Below are 12,748 nucleotides of genomic sequence, written 5' to 3'. Positions count from 1 at the left end.
AGGGAAAGCCCTTTTTGTGTTTAATTCTGTCTCAAACAAGTACAGTATACTTTTTTCTGACTGGACATATTCAAAAATGTCTGTTATGTTACAGAAGAGAAATACTGCAGACACAGAAAATATGCCTGACATAAGTTGTAAATTACCATGTAATTGCTATATGCAGCTTTCAAATGGCAACACAAATATAGCCTATACTTCATTTTTTGGGGGTTCGGGTTGAATATTTTGATCTTAAATATAGCATGCTACGGAAAATGTTATTTGCTGCGCCCTTCAACAGGCAGCCTTCCCTTTGAGATCGTAGCCACTCACACTCTCTCATAAGTCACATTCTATTTAAATGCACATAACGTTAGCCTAATTTACAGTTTATTATGATCAGATCAGATCACTACACACACAGTGATAACATGTTAACTACAAAGTTATGTTACTCAGTGATATAAATTAACAAGCAACTCCGCAATATGTAATACTTTGACACAAAATATTGATTTAAAAAGGAGTTTATTGATTAAAAAACGACTGTATTGCTTCGGCTAAAGAAAATAGTCAGTTCCGTCTCTACGGTTAGAATCCTGCGTCCATAGCAATGCTCTGTTTTTCATGGCAATGGTGTGTTATACTTGCATTCAATTGGTTGAATACTAATGTAGAATGTGGTCTGCTATTTCTTAATAACAGACCGCATTCTACATTAGAATTCAACCAAGCCACGTAATAAATATAGGCTATATACTTTGCTCCGTTCCATTTTCATTTATTTCAGAGACGTGCAGGACATGCTTGTGTCTAACGTTACTAATGGGGGACGTTCTAAAACGCTTAACGTGAAAAACGCTTAACGTGGCTTAACGTACGTAAAAAACGACCAGGAAACCCCAAATTTCTATCAAATCTTACTTGGAACAAACACTAACTTACTATCAAAAGAACGAGCCCTTATTCCACAGATAAAGTGAATAATATCACGTTAAGCGTCCCCCATAGAAATCCATAAGGAAACAGCTTAACGTGGTTTAACGTATCTTAACAACGACTGGGGAAAAACGAACTTCTGTCAAATATTACTTATAATAAATACTTGCTGCTGATCTCATTCAGCACAAAGTGAATAATATCACGTTAAGCGTGTTCTCCCTATAGAACTCCATTAAGGAAAAAGCTTAACATGTTTTTTATAATGGACTTCTATGGAGGGCGATCACTTTATATGCTGACTAAGAGCTCGTTATTTATTATATGTAAAATTTAACAGAAGTTTGGTCTTCCCTCGTCTTTGTTGAGGTATGGTAAGTTAAACCACGTTAAGCTGTTTCCTTATAATGGACTTCTATGGGGGAGAAAACGCTTAACGTGATATTATTAACTTTCTCTGTGGAATAAGGGCTCGTTCTTTTGATAGTAGTTAGTTAGTGTTTGTTCCAAGTAAGGTTTGACAGAAATTTGGTGTTTCCTGGTCGTTTTTTACGTACGTTAAGCGTTTTTCACGTTAAGCGTTTTAGAACGTCCCTACTAATGCTAGTTAAACGTGAATCTTAGTTTGCGCTAGTTAACTTTTTTTTTTTTTACCTCATGAAACCAGTAATACCAGACGTAAATTATTATAAATTTATGTCCAAGAACATTACCTTTATCTTCTGCTATGTTAGCTAATGTTAACATTAACACATAGTCAAGGCTTAGCAGCTCCAGCTCTGCAGTTAACTTACCGCGATGTATGATTCCTCTGCAGGTGTCTGACGAAGTTTGACGTTGTCCCACAGGTTTCCGAAATTGTTGCTTTGCAGAATTTGCAGTCTGCCCTGTGTTTCTTTTTAAGTGCAGCGCTGATAAATTCCTGGTGATTTTTATAAGCAAACTTGATGATGGCAGAATTGGAAGACATTTTCGTTTGTTAGAGTGTGTGTGAATCAATGAAAATTAACGTTAGCAGGGCACGCAGATGCAGAGCGTGCCGTTCAAATATAATCTAGTGTGTGATTGGTTATTACTTTTTTTGTTTTGTTTTTGTGATTGGTTATTGGTAGTGATGGGTCGTTCGGGCAGATGACGTGACGAAAAATAATATTTTAATTAAATTCCGGCGGGTGAAATGAAAAAATTAAAATGAAAAAAAAAAGTTTAAAATGTGTGCTTACTGGGAACATAATAAAGACATCTGGACTCGGTCGAGACCAAAAGCCATATTTGGCAAGACCAGTGGCCGAGACCGAGACAAGTCCGAGTCCGAATACCAGCGAGTCCGAGACAAGTCCGAGACCATAAAAAAACGGTCTCGAGACCAGACTCGAGTCCAAGACCGGACTCGAGTACTACAGCCCTGCCTGAAAAGGAAGCTTTGCACTTCATTGCTTCTGGGAAAGATAAAGACTCATTTGAAAAAAGATTCATCAGTCAAGGAAAAGGTAAGTTGCGATTCTACCCTCAATACTATGTGGCTTTGCAAAACTAAATTAAAAACTCAGTTTAGTAGCTAATGAATGTTGGATGGTGAAGAGGTTTTAGCTATCTGTTAACCCACTACCAGTGTTAAATGTTAAGATAAGACGCTGATGTTTCTACTTAATATCTGTTGTGTAGGTGTGTTGTATGCTCTTTATGTTTTGTAGTAGTTTTCAGTTGGAAAAAAGTGGACTGTATATGCAGATAATTTGAAATAGTGATTTTAATGAACAAGTTGACTCTGGTCCCCTGTTGGATGGTGAATTGCAATGTGTTTTTAGTTTGCTTTGTCATTTCTTACTTTAACTTAAGGTTACTAAGGTTTAAACTTAAACTTTTATGTTGACTTAATGTATAAAATATTGCCAGTTAGTTTTATTATATTTTGTGAATTGAATAACATTATAACATTGATACTTTAATTCAAGTAAAGATATTTAATACAACAGTCAACATAAAGCTTTAAGTTTATACCTTCAACATCTTTCATAGAGATTTTTAGATGGCTAAAGCTGATGTTTAAGTGTCATTGTGATTATTTTTTTCTTTTTATAACAGGGAACTGGTGTCTCTTTGTGTAGTAAAATCATTAAACCAAAAATTGCTCTGACACTTCATAGTGTTTTCAATGGTTTTAGCTATCTGTTAACCCCATGCCAGGATTTATGTTAAGATAAGATGCAGATGTCTCTACTTCAATATCTGTAGTGTAGGTGTGTTTGTGTCCTCTTTATTTTTTCACGTAGTTCTCAGTTGGAAAGAAAGTGGACAGTGCTTTTATGTTAATCTTATGAATACTCTCTTTTCTAGGTTTTGGGGTATTTGCCACCAAGAACATTGAGCCAGGAGAATTCCTGTTGGAGTTTGCTGGAAAACATATCACTGGATCTAAAGGAGAGGCTCTTTTCAAAGAGTACTCAGCTGAAGATGCAATATTTTTGTATTTCTACTCCTTACAGGGACAGTCTTACTGGTAAGACATTAATGAACTAATTAATGAGATAATTAAAGATAATTATGCATTTTAAAAATTCAACATTGTTTCTGAAAACATTTGACCACACAGTGTTGATGGCAGCAAGGATACAGACAGACTTGGAAGATTTATAAATGATGATCACATAAAGCCAAATAGCAAAATTAAAATAGTAAGTCTATAAATATTTTCTTATACTTTTCCTTGTTTTCTTTTATACAATCCCATCTCGAATGTAACATAATTTTTACATGATTACAAAATATGTAACTTGTGTTTATTTATTTTTTATTTATTTTTTGACCAATAGGTAATGGATGAAGAGAAAAGACCACATCTTTGTGCATTTGCCATAACAACAATAAATGCAGGACAAGAAATTATGTATGACTACAGAGATCCTGACTGCCCACGGAGACATGTATGTACCACGTCTTCTAATATTATAATTATCTTATCCTCTGCAATACTGCTGTGCAAATTGTATTTATTTTTTTAAATATAAAATAGTGAGGAACTAACACAATACAATTGTTACAGTATTTGTTCATTTTTGTTAATGTAATAAATTTTTTTTATGTTAATTTATAATCCATAAGTATGATAACAAATTATTATTTACTTACTAAGACAAATACATGCTGTTGAAGTAGTTAATTGTTAGTCTGTTAACTAATTACTGTAACCATGATAAATGCATTGACACTCTAAATATCAATTCTTTTAATAGACTGTTTCCCAGAAAACCTCCTCATGCGGAGAGAAAAGTGCAAATAAGGTATATATATATATAGAGAGAGATGTCTGTTTCATTAATTGATTTGTCTAAGGAATACACTGTTTGGTCATTTTACAGTTAAATATGATATTATATTATTTTCCCATTATGCTTTTATGCATGTTACAGGAATCACGATGGATGGGATCATTGGAAAACCTGGACTCAAAGCCTGGCGTGATGCAAATTGATGACCTTTTCATCAACACAGACATGAAGATTGCAAATGGATGCAATGCTGCAGAGATATTCACAGGACTCTTTTGCAAAAAAAAAGTTGCAGTGAAACGAGTGGCAAAACATGTTGCCAAAACTGAAATAGAAATGGCTAATTTCCTTTGTTCAAATATTTTACAAGCAAAACATCTTTTACAACCTATTAAAGTGTTGGAAGACTCTTACTTTGCCTATTTTGTCTCCCCTCTTTGTGAATACAGTTTGATGGAACTCATTGAAAACAAGGATTTTCCTGAAAGAAAATGCTTGACAGACAGCCGAAGACTAGAGATCTGCCAGCAATTGCTCAAAGGACTTCAGGAACTGCATTCATGTGGAATTTTGCACAGAGATCTGAAGCCGGAAAACATTTTATTTGGTAAGAGCAGTCTGTGTCACAGCGGTGATTATGCTATAATATAGATTTATAAGCAGATATTTGCATTTAAAATATGTGAGCATATGAGGATGTGGGTTTTTATGAAAATTTGTACCTTTCTACAGATATCTCCAATAAACTATACATCGCAGACTTTGGAGCAAGCAGGAAACTGGATCTGGCCCAAGCCACATTGCACTCTCAAATGGCTGGATCATTTTCTTGGTCAAGTTATGAAGATGTTGGAGGCATGCAATGCAAGTACAAGAAAGAATCTGATATCCAGGTAAATCAGGTTTAAAAAAAAAAGTTAAAACCTATTAACCTGGATGAGGATGATATCCCATCAAGGTGTTCTTTATTTAAACTAGTTCAAAGTTTAAACCAGTGTGCAATTGTGCATTAAAAAGGCAAAATTAAATTTATAACAAAACAATAGACCTAGTTTAATTTTTAGGAGGATCCATTGACAGAAATGCTATATTATATACAAAACTATGTCTTCAGTGGTGTTTAAAGACGTAGGTAATAATTTGTTATATTTCCTTAGAATAAGCTGTTTATATCTCCACACCACAGACACACATGGAATTCACAATGTTCCACCACCATGTTTTGTGTAGATAACTGAGAGACTGGTTGTAATTCTTAGTCACCGCTGGAAATACCAGACGGCTCCTTTAAGTAAAATAGTTTTATTAAATTAAATGTTATATTATTATTTGTAATTGGCAACCTCATGAACTATATTTGTTTGATTTGGGAAATCTGGATCCTTTGGTTTGGGTGAGAATTCAGCCTGGGACCACTGTGATTTCTCAAAAGAAAATATATATTTTAGCCAAAAAATTCACACACTATGTTCAACGTCCTTCATGTCGACATTTAAAGCAAGTGTTATATAACCACAAAAGGAATTCACTGAATTATGTTTTATTCATTCTGTACATTTTTATTAGGTGGTCATTACTGGGCAGTGTTTGAAATGAGCTTTCTGTATTGTAGGTAGCAGGATGCTTGGTGCATTACATCCTGACAGATGGGCAACACCCATTTCAACCATGTTTACCCTACTCCAAGGATCCAGTTGGGCTATCCCAAAATGTCAGAATGGGTAACTTTACTCTTCAATGTGAAGAAATATGGTCAAGACAAACACAAGTTATACGCAGAATGCTGTCTAAATCGATTCAAGAACGTCCCTCCATTGAGGAATGCCTGGAGTCTATTACATGTATGTGCCAAAACTTTACTTTTCTCTTCACATCGTTGATAAAAGGTATTGTATGTTGTATAAGAATGTAAGTATTTAAAGTATTCGATGCCATATACAGGTTTTACACACCAGTCTGGAACCAAAGACAACGGCAGCAAAAACAATGAGATTGAAGTAAGTACTTGGATATTTATTTAGGCAGTTTAATTATAGTTTTATGGGCATTTGAAGTCTTAAAAAGACTGGTATGAGATAAACAGCAGGCTTCTATATTGGTGTAAAAAAATCTGATATTTGTTACATGGATTAACAGACTGTTATTGTTTTACAGGTCAGATCCCATACATCTAATCCTCAACAATCAGAGGAAATAGACATCCTGGGGAGAACTGACAAAGAGAAGCCAGAGGGTGTTTAGAGGGACAACATGGATTCATCTTCTAATTTTGAAGAGGAATTATCGCAGTGTAAAATGGTAATAAGAGGTGTAATTATATGTATGGGAGATGAGTACTGCATAAACTATTATTATATTAGAAACAGTTTAATTTATAAAGTTGTTATTGTCGCATTCTCATTTAAGTTGTGTTTCTGTAATGCAGAACAACACTGAACACCAGTTTACACTGGAAATGTCAGAAGAAAAAATGTCAGAAGAAGAAGTGTCAGAAGAAGAAATGCCAGAAGTGCCAGAAGAAGAAATTTCAGAAGAAGTGCCAGAAGAAGAAATCTCAGAAGAAGTGTCAGAGGAAGACATTTCTGAAGAAGTGTCAGAAGAAGACATTTCAGAACAAGAAGTGCCAGAAGAAGTGTCAAAAGAAGAAATTTCAGAAGAAGTGCCAGAAGAAGACACTTCAGAAGAAGTGTCAGAAGAAGAAGTGTCAAAAGAAGAAATTTCAGAAGAAGTGTCAGATGAAGACATTTCAGAAGAAGTGTCAAAACAAGACATTTCAGAAGAAGTGTCAGAGGAAGACATTTCAGAAGAAGACATTTCAGAAGAAGACATTTCAGAAGAAGTGTCAGAGGAAGACATTTCAGAAGAAGTGTCAGATGAAGACATTTCAGAAGAAGAAGTGTCAAAAGAAGATTTGTATGAAGCTCAAGCTAAAGGACAAGTAGCAGAAGTTATCCAAGGAAAATCACTTTGGAGGAAAATGGTTGAAGATTCTGGCTGTAGCTCTCACCAACAAAATATCCCAGTGAAGACATCCTCAAACACTGCACATCAACGTATCTATGACAAAAAGAATTACTGTCTTTACTGTGAGAAGGCCTATGTAAAAATTGCAAGACATCTTACACAGAGACATTCTGGAAAAGTTGAAGTTGCAAAGGCACTGGCACAAAGGAAAGGCTCAGCGATGCGAAATCTTTTGTTAAGCAAGATCAGAAACATGGGAAACTACCACCATAACATTTCAGTCCTATCCACTGGGAAAGGGGTAATTGTACCAAAAAGGCAAGCAACGTATCATTCAACATCACATGACTATCTGCCGTGCAAGTTTTGCTACGCTATGTATGTCAAAACAGACCTTTGGAGACATCACAAACGTTGCAAGTTACAAGTTAAAGACTGTATGCCAGTAAATCGAAAAGTTCAAGCAAGTTGTTCCCTGTTGTTACCCATGGACTGTACAGTTTCCAGTGGATTAAAAAAAATGATTGAAGACATGACATATGATGCTGTAACTCAAGTGGTGAAATCTGACCAACTGATTCTCTCACTTGGTGAAAGGATGTTCCTTAGAAATGGAGAAGTTCCACGGTACCGGGCAGACATTAGAAATAAGATGAGAGAACTTGCCAGACTTCTTATGACGGCAAGAAAAATTGACAAAGGCATTGTTACTTTAAAAGACTTGATAAATCCAGGAAAGTTTAACACAGTACTGGAGGCAGTAAAACTCATGACTGGATTTGATAGGTCGACAAACCGTTTCTCTGTTCCATCAACAGCCCTAAAACTGCGACACTCCCTTGTGAAAGTGTCACATATTTTGCAGGGAGAAGCTTTACGTCAAGAGGACGATGCCTTAAAGAGCCGAGCTGAGCACTTCAGTAAATTAATTGAACTGGAATGGACAATCCATGTTTCATCAAATGCATTGAAAACATTATATCAGAAAAAGTGGAACAGCCCACAAATGCTGCCTTTAGCAGAAGACATTAAAAAGCTCCAGGATCACCTAAAGTGTCTTGAGGAAACAAACAAAGAAGCACTCGCTGACCACCCATCACAAAGATCATGGAGTGATCTCTCCCAGGTGACTTTAACACAGCTGATATTATTCAATCGTCGACGTGAAGGTGAGGTTTCCAGGATGGAAATCAAAACCTACCTGCAGAGAAACAACCACCAGATGCAGGATGAAATTTTGGAGAGCCTGTCAGCATTTGAGAAAAAACTATGTGAGAACCTAACCAGAGTAGAGGTACGGGGAAAAAGAGGACGTAAAGTGCCAATACTATTGCCAGCAAATGTGAAGGAATCTGTGGACCTTTTAATTAAAACTAGGGAACATGTTGGGATTTCCTCTAGCAATCCCTACATATTTGCCCGTCCATTTTATGGATCACAGGAAAGCATCCGTGGTTGTGACTGCCTTAAACGCTATGCAGAAAGCTGTGGGGCTAAAAATCCTGAAAACATTACATCCACAAAGTTGCGAAAACATGTAGCCACAGTTTCTCAGCTACTTAATTTACAAACCCATGACCTAGACCAACTAGCAACTTTCATGGGACATGACATTGAGGTCCACAGAGAATTTTACAGACTGCCAGAAGAAACTTTGCAAATGGCAAAAGTTGGCAGAATTCTTTTTGCGCTGCAAAGTGGAATAGGCCAATTTAAAGGAAAATCCCTAGAGGACATAACACCAAACATCAACTGTAAGTCAATTATTTGTATGTACCTGTCTTTTTAAACAATTCAAACTGTCAGTGATTTGTAAAAAGTTACTGTCAGTTTTAAAAATGTGTTTGATTGTTTTGTTACAGTTGAAGAGGGCACCAGTGATTCCGAATTGGAGGATGCTGAATCTAATAAAAGGAGGGCAAAGGATAATTATCTCGAAAAAGGGACTGCCACTTCAAGAAAGACTGGATCAGGGGAAGCATCTGCACACTTGAGGAAACCACCACTGCCAATAAATCGAAAGGGTATAATATTTAACTTATAATAATGAATATCGTCCACATTTATCATGTAATTACTGTCCTTTTTACTTTTGAAATATGTAAATTATTTATTTATTATTAATAATTTGTCCAGTTAATCTTATTTATTTTAATAGGAATATCCAGAAAAGCCTGGACAGAAGTGGAGAGTAAAATGATTGAACACCACTTCAAAAACTTCCTAAAGAAGATGAAAGTCCCTGGAAAAAATGACTGTGAAAGATTCCTAAATGAAAACCAATCTCTAAAGAATAACGAAAGAGACTGGATAGCAGTGAAGTACTTTGTGCATAACAGAATAATTACCATGAAGAGAAATTTGTGTCAAAAGTATACTACCTAGAAATATTGAGAATTACGCTATGGGTTGTCAATGTAAAATGTTACAATACTTGGAGCTTAGGCTATGGGGTATCAGTGTTGTCACATGAAAACATGTCATTGCATTGGTAGTTCATATAAATGGAGCGTCAGTGTGTCATTGCATTGGTAGGTCATTTAAATGGAGGGTCAGCATTGGTAGTTCATATAAATGGAGCGTCAGTGTGTCATTGCATTGGTAGTTCATATAAATGGAGCGTCAGTGTGTCATTGCATTGGTAGTTCATATAAATGGAGCGTCAGTGTGTCATTGCATTGGTAGGTCATTTAAATGGAGGGTCAGCATTGGTAGTTCATATAAATGGAGCGTCAGTGTGTCATTGCATTGGTAGTTCATATAAATGGAGCGTCAGTGTGTCATTGCATTGGTAGGTCATTTAAATGGAGGGTCAGCATTGGTAGTTCATATAAATGGAGCGTCAGTGTGTCATTGCATTGGTAGTTCATATAAATGGAGCGTCAGTGTGTCATTGCATTGGTAGTTCATATAAATGGAGCGTCAGGGTATCATTGCATTGGTAGTTCATATAAATGGAGCGTCAGTGTGCCATTGCATTGGTAGTTCATATAAATGGAGCGTCAGTGTAAATTTCCTTTAAACAAATCTGTATTTTAGAGTATCTTACATTTTTATTTCATGGTATCTTGTCATTTATATTCTGTGTTTTGTTAATTGAAAACATTTTCTTTGATTTATTCGGAGCAAAAAACTTATCTGAAAAATGTAAAAATGTATGTTTTTATTTATTACTTTATTTATATTTTGTTGTAAGCATTCATCACTGATGGTGGAAAGTCTGCACTTCAACAAGGGGGCTCTTTTAGTGAGCTTATGAGTTTTTTATATTATAAACGTGATTGTTTATCATATGGAAGACCATTTCTGTTGGCAGGAGTGCAGCAAAAGCATGTGTGAAACCTTCAGTTTAGGAATGTTTGTGGATGTTAAATAAACTTTATTTCATTTAACATACTGTTGTTATGACTTTTTTCAATATTTTATTCTGATCGCAAGAATTGTTTTATTAATGCTAACATTAGTATTACACGTTAAAGAGGTCTAAATAAATTTTTTATGTTGACTTAAGGGGACTACAGGTGAATAGGGTAAAATTTTTAACTAGCAGATGTCATCATGAAACTTTCCACCTACATTACGATGAGAAAAAAATGTATTACAAAGTTTTCTTTGAATTGGATAAAGCCAGGTTCAAAATTATTTTTTCATTGTGTTCACATATTAGATGCGAAAAAATTACAGAGGGATTTATGGATATCTACTTTTGTTATCCTGTAAATAAGAATATACTGTCAATAGCCTTAAAAAATGTATTTTCGCCATGTTTTTTGGAATAAAATGTTACAGAAATCAGGCTAGGAATAATATATTTACTAATTCCTCTGTAATTGTCTCCATAATATAACTAGGTACAAGACTGGAAAGTTTGGTGTATATAGGTGCTACTGAAGTGGAGATTTCGGACTTGGAGTATGAGAGAAAAGTCATTTTGCACTGTAAAAAACAACCTATAGAATCTACTCAATAAAATGGGGTAAACTGATGTAACAATTTGCACTGTTTGTTTGGGTAGATTCTATCCTATATATCTGAGTAAAGAATACCTGAATTGATTAGCTAAGACAAACAAAAAACAGTAGGTAAAGTCTACACAGCAAAAAGCCCAGTATTAAATGAACTCTCCCAATAGTTTGAGTCCATACTCAAGAGTATTAAAATGAACACTGAAGCAGTGTTAGAGTTTTTGAGGTAATTAAGTGATTCATTGAGTGATTATTGACCATTATTAAAGACCTGATGTTAAAAAGCAGAATCACCAAAAGGAGAAAATCTAATTTTGTAAGTCACCATTATAGAGGTCAGTGTTAGCATTAGTTTAGCTCTTTACCAATAACTTCTTAACATTACGTTTTGTTTGGGTGTTAAAATTGAGTTATAACGGTCAGACAATCCAGAAGAAGTTAGATTATATGGTGTTGAACATGCTTTGACAAAGTCATAATGTAGTGACCTGAATAACTGAGTTATATTTTATGTATTATTTACACTGGATTAATCAGACAGGTGTTATTGAAGCTTATTTTAACAAAAAAGTATACACATTTTTTAGATATAGACACACAGACATCACCAATCAGCATGAGAATCACAACCATGGTGACCATCAAAAATGTAAGTTGTAGCCAATCAAAACTCATCCGTGTCTCCCATCATGCATTGCGGCATGAATAAATTATGAGCTGATGATTTCCGTGATGTTTAGAGTTGATCTGTTTCTGAATATGCTGTTTGTCACCATTGTTGAGATTCATATGCTGATTCCTGATGTCTGTGTGTGCCTAAAAGGGCAACTCTTAGAAGTCTTTGATCAGAGGAGCTTGTAAAAAGGCCAATCAAAAAATAAAATAAAAAAGGCTTTATTATTTTTAGCTGCTGTGAAATCCCAAAGCAGTTATAATAAATAAAGGATATAGAACTAAAAGACTACACTCTAAACGCTTTCAGTGGCTCAAATTAAGCTTATTTTAAAGCAGAATTATCACCACTGCATGAGTTTTGCTCTTTAGCTTGTCTGGCTAGTTTAACTAAACAGCTAAACAAAACTTAATGCTAAAAATCTACAGGTCAAGAGCCCAACTAATGCTAACACAGACCACTATAATGGTGACATAAAAATTGTGGTGTCTTCAATCATTTTCAATCACCACTCAATGAATCACTTAATTACCTGATTAGCTTTGACACTGCTTCAGTGTTGATTTTAACACTCTGAGTATGGACTCAAATAAACTCCCGGGAGAGTTCATTTAATACTGCGCTTTTTGCTGTGTAGACTTTACCTACTTTTTTTTTTGTTTTTCTTAGCTGATAAATTCAGGTATTCTTTACTCAGATATATAGGATAGAATCTACCCAAACAAACTGTGTAAATTGTTTCCTGAGTTTACCCCATTTTATTGAGTAGATTCTTAAATTCAGGTATTCTTTACTCAGATATATAGGATAGAATCTACCCAAACAAACTGAGTGCAAATTGTTACATCAGTTTACCCCATTTTATTGAGTAGATTCTATATGTTGTTTTTTACAGTGTGAGAAAATGGGCTTTAAAGATTTATATTGTAAAAATTCCACACATTTTTATTCGAAAA

At 35.0% G+C, this 12,748-nt stretch overlaps 1 protein-coding gene across 1 annotated transcript in view; it reads left to right on the top strand.

Annotated features, from left to right (window-relative positions):
• Nucleotides 1-12,748, top strand: part of LOC141301386 (solute carrier family 23 member 2) — a 321,093-nt gene that overhangs the window by 107,202 nt on the left and 201,143 nt on the right. The window lies entirely within an intron of this gene.

This window comes from Garra rufa, chromosome 25, assembly GCF_049309525.1.
Source record: "Garra rufa chromosome 25, GarRuf1.0, whole genome shotgun sequence".
Classification (NCBI taxonomy): domain Eukaryota; kingdom Metazoa; phylum Chordata; class Actinopteri; order Cypriniformes; family Cyprinidae; genus Garra; species Garra rufa.
Note: the sequence above shows the minus strand (reverse complement) of the source record. Positions and strands in the feature narration are given on the sequence as shown.